The sequence below is a fragment of the Scomber scombrus genome, chromosome 9, assembly GCF_963691925.1.
Source record: "Scomber scombrus chromosome 9, fScoSco1.1, whole genome shotgun sequence".
NCBI classification, from domain to species: domain Eukaryota; kingdom Metazoa; phylum Chordata; class Actinopteri; order Scombriformes; family Scombridae; genus Scomber; species Scomber scombrus.
Window position 1 is genome coordinate 1,305,436 of NC_084978.1, and position 7,853 is coordinate 1,313,288.

Here is a 7,853-nt window from a genome sequence, read left to right on the forward strand (position 1 = left end):
GTACCCAGATCCTCACTATTAACTAAAGATAAATAACAGAACACTGAACTAAACTGATAGAGTATAAGACGGCATTCATCGTCTAAATAAAGCAAATATTCAATTTAAAAGTTACAAAGTTCTTCACAAAGCAGCAAAATACACAAATCATGAAATAATCGTGTTTATAAAAGAGAACAAATAAAAACAAGCAAGAAAAGACAAACCCTCCAACATTATTATAAACTATAAACCAATAAATAGCATCTAAAACCAGACCGATCCTTTAATGTCTTCTGATGTCAGAGTTTCTCATCATGACTTATAAAAAACCATCAAATCTAACAGCTGTTTAATGTCCAGAGAAACATTTAAAGAATGAAACGTCTTGTTGATTTCAGGTTGTAAACTGATGAAATAAGATCATTTTATTGGTGTGTTTTCTCTTTGGTTGTAGGACTTTAGTCTTAACAGTTTGTCTTCAGTACTTATGTTTTGGGGGAATTTTCCTCCAGGTTGAATAATGAGTATATATTTATTATTCTTGGAAATTATTAATTTAATATAATCGTTCTTTCTGTGTCTGTAAAGATCTGAAATCCCTACATCAGTCTTTAAAAAGCTTACAAAGAGACTCTTTTCCCTCCACGTTAGTTCAACATCCAGATAAACATTTAGAACAATTAAACTTCTGGAAACAAGCTGATTTATGTTGTAAACTGATTTAAATAAGATTATTTTATTGGTGTATTTTTTCATAAATTGTAGGACTTCATAAAGACAAAGTGACTCTTAGTAATTAAAGTGTTGGTGTATTTTCCTCCAGATTGAATATTGAGTTTATATTTATTATTCTTGTAAATTATAAATTGTATTATAATCTTTCTTTCTGTGTCTGTAAATGTCTTAAATTCTTTCATCAGTCTTTAAAAAGCTTACAAACACTCTTCTTCCCTCCACGTTAGTTTCGTACCTGCAGTACCGGTTCCGTCCACTGGGAGGCGCCCTGTGCCCGCACACTGAGCCCTGCAGCTCACATTAAACTGCCGGTGAATTTATTCTCAGAACAAAGTGCCATCTGTGTTTCACACATGACAGATTATCCTGTTTATTATGAGAGCAGAGGAATTAATAAAGTCATTAAGTTAAAATAAAAAACAGGTAAATCAACATGAAGAGGCTCCGCAGCGAGGTCCTTCAGATGCTGCTGTAATCCTGCTGCTCTGGAGTGTGTCAGTATGTTCCTTTCTGCTAAAGGTTCTGCAGACATTAGAGAACCGTTCTCAGGCAATAAACTGAGCCACGCTGGTAGATTTTTTAAAAGGTAATATTTCTGTGCATTTATTAATTTATGTGTGAATTTATGCAGGCAGAAATGGATCGTACTCGTTCATTTCAAACCACATTTAGTTCATTTTTAATGTTCCACTGTGGTTCTGCAATGATCAGGGACGATGCAAAGGGTTCCACTGGTCTGAAGGAGGTTCTAGTGCAGGGTCCATGTGGGTTTATTGCCATTTGGACAAGATTAAATTAGTTTTTAAATGGGTCTAAGGATATAAACATAGATATAATAATGTGTTGGGGGTTCTGGGAGAACATGAGGAGTTCAGTGAGGTCTTAGAGATATATTTAAGGGTTCTTGAGTGGGTGACACAAGCTTTAAAGGACGTTCCGGGTGTTCTTAAGGGTTCTTGAGTGTGTTCAGGCGTTCTACGTGAGGGGACAGAAGTACTGGAAGTTGTTCCTCGTGTAATTTTTAAGGAGCTCCAGGAGATCTGGAGGAGGTGTGAACGGGTTCAACGAGCTCTCAGAGGCATTTGGGTTCTCGAGTGGGTTCCACTGGTGTTCTTCAGGGATTTTCAGAAGGATTGAGGCTCTGACATCACAGTCCAGATGTATTTAAGGATGTTTTAGGGTTTTATTAGGGGGTTCCCCAACATCTGGAGGAGATTCTGTGAGTTTTAAATGAGGTTCTGCTCATTTTTGGGTGTCTGTGCGGGTTCTAGAGGATGTTCGGGTGACTTTGGGTGGATTCAACAGGCTTTAAATAAAGTTCTTAAAGGATTTCCAGCAGGTTCTAACATGAGAATCAGTTCAGGTTCTAGGAGGACTTGTAGTATTCTCTGTGGAGGGTTTTAAGGGCTCTCGCCTGTTAGAGCTGTAATGAAGGTTTTTGGGTTTTTCTGGGATCTGTGAAGGATTTTAAAGGATCATCTAATTTATTTCATGTTCCAGCTTCAGATGAGATGTTAAAGGGTTCTAACAGTGATGCTGGAACATTTTAACATGTTTAGATTCAACAGAACTGGACCTGAAATAACATTAAATTAATACAATTAATGATGAAAAGGAAACAAACACACACATCTGCAATTATTACAAATTACATCCAGCGTGTTCTGGTGTTGTGTGACAGAAAATATGTAATAATTATAATTATTATTATTATTATGAGAATAATCACGTCATTATTCTCCTTCTGTCTTTTTCTCTCTCTTACATTTATTCTCTTACATTTTTATTAGCAGCAGTATAAAGTCATTATATTGATTTGAAGCGTAATTTCTTGCTTATATTATAACACTTATAAAATAATAATTATAATAATGTTATTTATTATGAGACGGGCCGGAGAGCCTGTTGCCCGCGCGCTTTCTGATCCGGACCCGTCTTCATCTTCATCATCATCCTCTTCTTCATCATCGCCAACATGTTTGCAGCGTCTCATTGACTTTTTCTCTCCTCCTGCACAGAAATATTTTTCCAGGCTTTCCAGACGTTTCTGTTTCCCTGGAGGAAGGCAGCGGGCTAAAGGAGGATAAATATTTAATCAGCGCTGCTCTGGAGTTTTTTGCTTAATTAGAGGAATTCTGCTCCTGCCACGAAAATGAACAAAAATGACTGCTGGAGATGTAAAAAACCCGCAAAAACATCAAGCAAGATGATCAGAGACAACCTCAAATTATTATTAATCATAATAATTATATTGTTATTATTATTAAGGGCTATTATAATTATTATAGATCCACGTGAAGGTGCCGACTTTGTTTAAAATCTGAAATTAAAGACATTTATTTTATATTACGGTGTCAAATAAAACACTCACAGCAAAAAACAGCGCTTATTAGCAGCTTTCCCTCCACCGTGTGTGTGTGTGTGTCTCAGTGTGTGTGTGTGTGTGTCAGGGTGTGTGTGAGAGCCATATGTCCGTGCGTAAATTGGTGCCAAATGTGCGAGCAGCCCGTGTCAGTCAGCCTGAACGCGGGATGACAGAGGAGATTATTCCACATGAAACCAGTTAATCCCACCAAATCTGAAGAATCTGTGAGGTTGGAGGAAGTGAATACAGATTTCTGTTACTGATGAGGTTCAGTATAACAGTCTCACATCCACACAAATGTGTTTTTTGGGAGGATAAAGGGGGGTTTGTGCAGGAAACAGCGCGCGGAAGGTTTAAATAAAGGAGATTGAGCTGCTTCTGTCTCTCTGCTGCTGCTGCAGCCTGTCAACCTCAACAATTCATTTAATCATTGATTCAGGCGTAAAAACCCCAAATTCCTAAACAGAAGTGACAGAAGCTGCCACTGTGGTGACATTAGTTTGAGGGATTTGTGCAGAAACAAAGAGTCAAGTGTTGAAATCAGGCAGAAATGATGCGTAAATGGGTTTAAAAGAAGGGAAAAAAGACGTGTGTGTGACTGTGTGTGTGTGTGTGTGTGTGTGTGACTGTGTGTGTGTGTGTGTGTGTGTGTGTGTGTGTGTGTGTGTGTGTGTGTGTGTGTGTGTGTGTGTGTGTGTGTGTGTGTGTGTGTGTTGCTGCAGAGAAGAGAAGACAAGAAGTGGTTTTCATCTCACCACATCAACAGATTCCTTCACTAGCTGCGGGCTTTAAGAGGTTTTAAGACTTCACTCATGACTTGAACGATGGACAGAAGCGTCATTTAGCTGCTTCCGGTCTAAATTTCACATGTCAGTCTGTTTTATTTTAAACGTTTCAAAATGTGTGTTTTGCACCTTCAGCACTCAGCTCTGTTTATCTCATTAACGGGAAATCTCAACTTTAAAAAATGTAAACCTCATTTTTTACAGTGCAAACACGCGGAAACCCTTATTTGGCGCAAGCTTCGAAAAAAACAGTGACGCAACGCGCCACTTGCACCAATGAGACTACAGAGGTGCGACCAATATTCAAATGAGCTGTCCTTATTTGGGCATGTCCACGCCTCCTCCAGGTCCACGCTGGTCCCCCGGGAGCTGCCGAGCCCCGGACCCCGGGAGAAGGAGCTCTCCGCCGGGACAGAGGAGCCATAAAGAGCCGGGGAGGGAGGGGATGAGATTTCTCGCTGCCCAATCCCCCTTTTCCCCCGGGAGCAGCAGCCTTCCACGGTCCGTCCCTCCCTCTTGTTTGCTAATCATTTCATTTTACTCCTTTTTGAAGCAGTGGCTTGTTTTTTTTATCCCACTTTTCATTTCTCTACAATCCGCGGCTGCTCGCCTCCCTCTGATCCCGGCTCTCCCTGCTCCGTTCTCCCGGCGTCAGGCTCTCTGGATCCCGGCTGAATCTCCTCCATCTCTCTTTCTACTCTCCCCTCTCTCTTTCTACTCCCTCTCTCTCTCTGTGTCGGGCTCCTCTGAGATGCTCTCCCCGCTCTGTGCTCCTCTCTCCTCCCTCTTTTAACTTCACAGAGACGCCGGGTTTTTTAAAGACCGGGCTGCTGCGAGCCGTAGCTGGGATCTAAAACAACCCCGGAGAAACCCAGAGGGATCCGGGGCTCTTCTCTGGATCAGGACCCGGTACTTTGGGGAAGCTCGCTCTTGTGTCCCCCCCACCACCACCACCAGCACCACCTCCTCCTCCTCCTCCCCTCCTTCCTCCTCCTCATCGCTCCTATTCTCTCCACCTTAATCCAGGTGGTCCTTTTGGCTTTTTTTGAGTGGCTGGTACGGGAGGATTATTCTTCTTCTTTCTTGTTTCTGGTGAAGACAAAGCTCCCAGAAGGACACTTTGATGTTCTCCATCCAGGACAGCCTCCCCCGGGGGGCCCTGACCATGAAGGAGGAGCCGCTCCCCACCGGCATGACCCCGGTCCGCTCCTGGATGCAGGGCGCAGGGATTTTGGACGCCAACACAGCGGCTCAGAGGTAAAAAAAAAAAAAAAAAAATCCACCGAAACCAACTTTTTCATGTGTGCGCGCTGCGGTGCCAATCAGCTGATTTAATGCCACAGTTAGAAAAAGTCCAGCGTGAAGGTGAAAGTCATGTTTTGCATCTTCCAGGATTTGAAGTGAGACGTGCACGGAGCGGTGCAGTCTGCAGGGCATGCAACAAAAACAGCAGAAAGAGAAAGAAAGAGAAAGAAAGAAAGGAAAGAAAGGAAAGAGGAGAAAAACAGCAAAGTTAGATTCAATCTCTCGCTTAAAGCTTCCGATCCTGCTCGCAGAGTTTCAGCTCTTTACAGTTTTTAATCTGACATTTAACAGCAGAGAGAAATCCCAAACATCACATTTTAAACTGAGACTAAGAGTCGCGTGCACATTGCACAAGACTTTCTTTCCTCTAAAGGATAAAAACACTCAAAAACCTGCAAAACTTTAAAACAAATGACGCGCAAACAAAACGACACTGAAGATTTTTAGCTCCTTAAAATGAAAAGACACGTGACATGTTTGAGTTTAAATTTCAAGAAAAAGAAAAAAAAGAAAGAAAGAAAGAAAGAAAAGAAAAAGAAAAAGTAAAAGCAGATAATTGTTATTTTTGGAGTGAAAGCAGACAGAATGAGCAGATGAACTCTTCACTGCTCTGCTTCGGTGATGTGAACCAGCAGCAGCGGTGATTCCTCCCCTCAGCAATCCGATCACCTCGCTCTCTGCGGCGGATTCGGGCTCAGCAGCTGCCCCGGTGTGCGCGGAGAGGACACACTCACACATGCACATGCACACACACACACACACATGCACACTCACACACATGCACACACGCACGCACACACGCACACCGAGCTGCTCTGACTCTTCTTCACGTCTTTAACAAAACCCCAAAAAACTCGGCGCGAAATCAGCTTTTCCTGACCTGATGATTCATGAAACACACCGGGACTCTACCGGACGTCTAACCGGCTGTTTAAGATCATAATTAACACAATAAATCCTTTTAATAAAAAAATAACACATAAAGAAATCCTCCAGTAGATTACACTTTCTAACGCGGGAGTCTAATTTTGAAGAAGAAAAAAAAAGTGAATTTAAGCGCTATATTTTATTTATGAAGCAACTGCAGCAGGAAATAAAGCGGGATGTAATAACTGGGTCACAGGTTAAATTAAAAAGACTGCAGCTTCTTACATGCACGATATAAAATATATAAATATATATATTATAATGTTTGATGTGAGACACGCTGAGCTTCACTGTGAAATACATCGATTTTAATTTTAACACGTTTAAAGTTATTAAAGCAAGCAAATAAATAATAATACAAAGATATTAAATGAAAAGGAGACAGTGTGTGCAGGAAGGTGAATTACTAAAATTACACAATCAGTAATTTAAATAGTGAAATATATGATGTGTTTTAAAATGATGCAACATCTTTACGGACTTCTCACTGATCACTAATTCTCTTTTATTTCTGAGTTGAAGCTCTAAAGTTGTTTTCTCTTCTCTTCTCTTCTTGATAAACTTTAATGATGTCAGGTTTTTATTTATTTTAGGAGGGGAGGGGAGGGGGGTGGGGGGGGGGTTAAACTGTTAAAATGTCTCTGCGGGGGGAGACACAGGTGAAGCTGGAGTGAAATTTGAGTGCTTTACACACAAATAAATCAATGTCGGATTTGCAGCGCGAAGCCTCAGGTTTTAAAAATCACCTGAAACAAAAATCTATCAGCAGTGTGCACGCATCTAAACACGCATCTAAACCCGCATTTAAACCCGCATCCAACACACACACACTCACACACACAGCGTCTCTTATATCTCCTCGTGCATCATTTTAAATATCTTCACATTCCTGCAAAAAAAAAATGATTTCTTCTCTAAAATCTGCAACAATTAAACCCAAAAACTTCCCTTTAATTTGCAGAGTTTTAAACATATTATATTATATTTTAAACACCTGTTTTCTAATCAGCTGTATTGATCCAACATGTGAACAGATGACATTATAACACAGATGTTACAGGTGTGCAAATGTGTGTGTTTTACTGTTTAATGCACATATAAAACATACAGTGTGTCAAATTAAAGCTGCAACTAAACAATTATAAGTCGTTGTAAATGACTCAGTTTGTCTATAAAATGTGAAATAGGTTAATTATTTGTTGGTTTTTTATGACTATTTAAATAAAAAGCTCTAATGATGATATTTAAGCAGCTGGAAACTGACATTTTGAACATAATGTAGATTAAACAGTTCAAACACACAGAGAACATGTTGGTGAATATTGTGTTTAATCAGCTGTTATATTGTTCAGCATGTAAGACTTTAAATCTGACACTTTTTAATATGTGACATGAATGTTAAACAGCTGCAAAAATGAAGTTGATTTAATTTATGCACCTGACAAACCTGCATGTGAAGCTTCTTTACAATCAGTGAAACATGCACGACTTCTCTCCTTCCTTTAACTCTTTATTTAGATGCTTTAAAAAAAATACAAAATATAAAAAAGGAGGGAAAAGAGAGCAGGACCTGTCGTGTCTCAGAGGAGTTTAAAAAGGAAATACGTCTCTGTGTGTTTTCAAACCTTTGATTTAAAGTCTAAAACTGAGCGTTAAACATCATAATTAAGCTGCTGAGACTCCAAACTGCAGATTTCACAAGATAAGTGAAGTTTTATCACAAAGGAAACGATGAAAAACCTGCAAGAATAAAA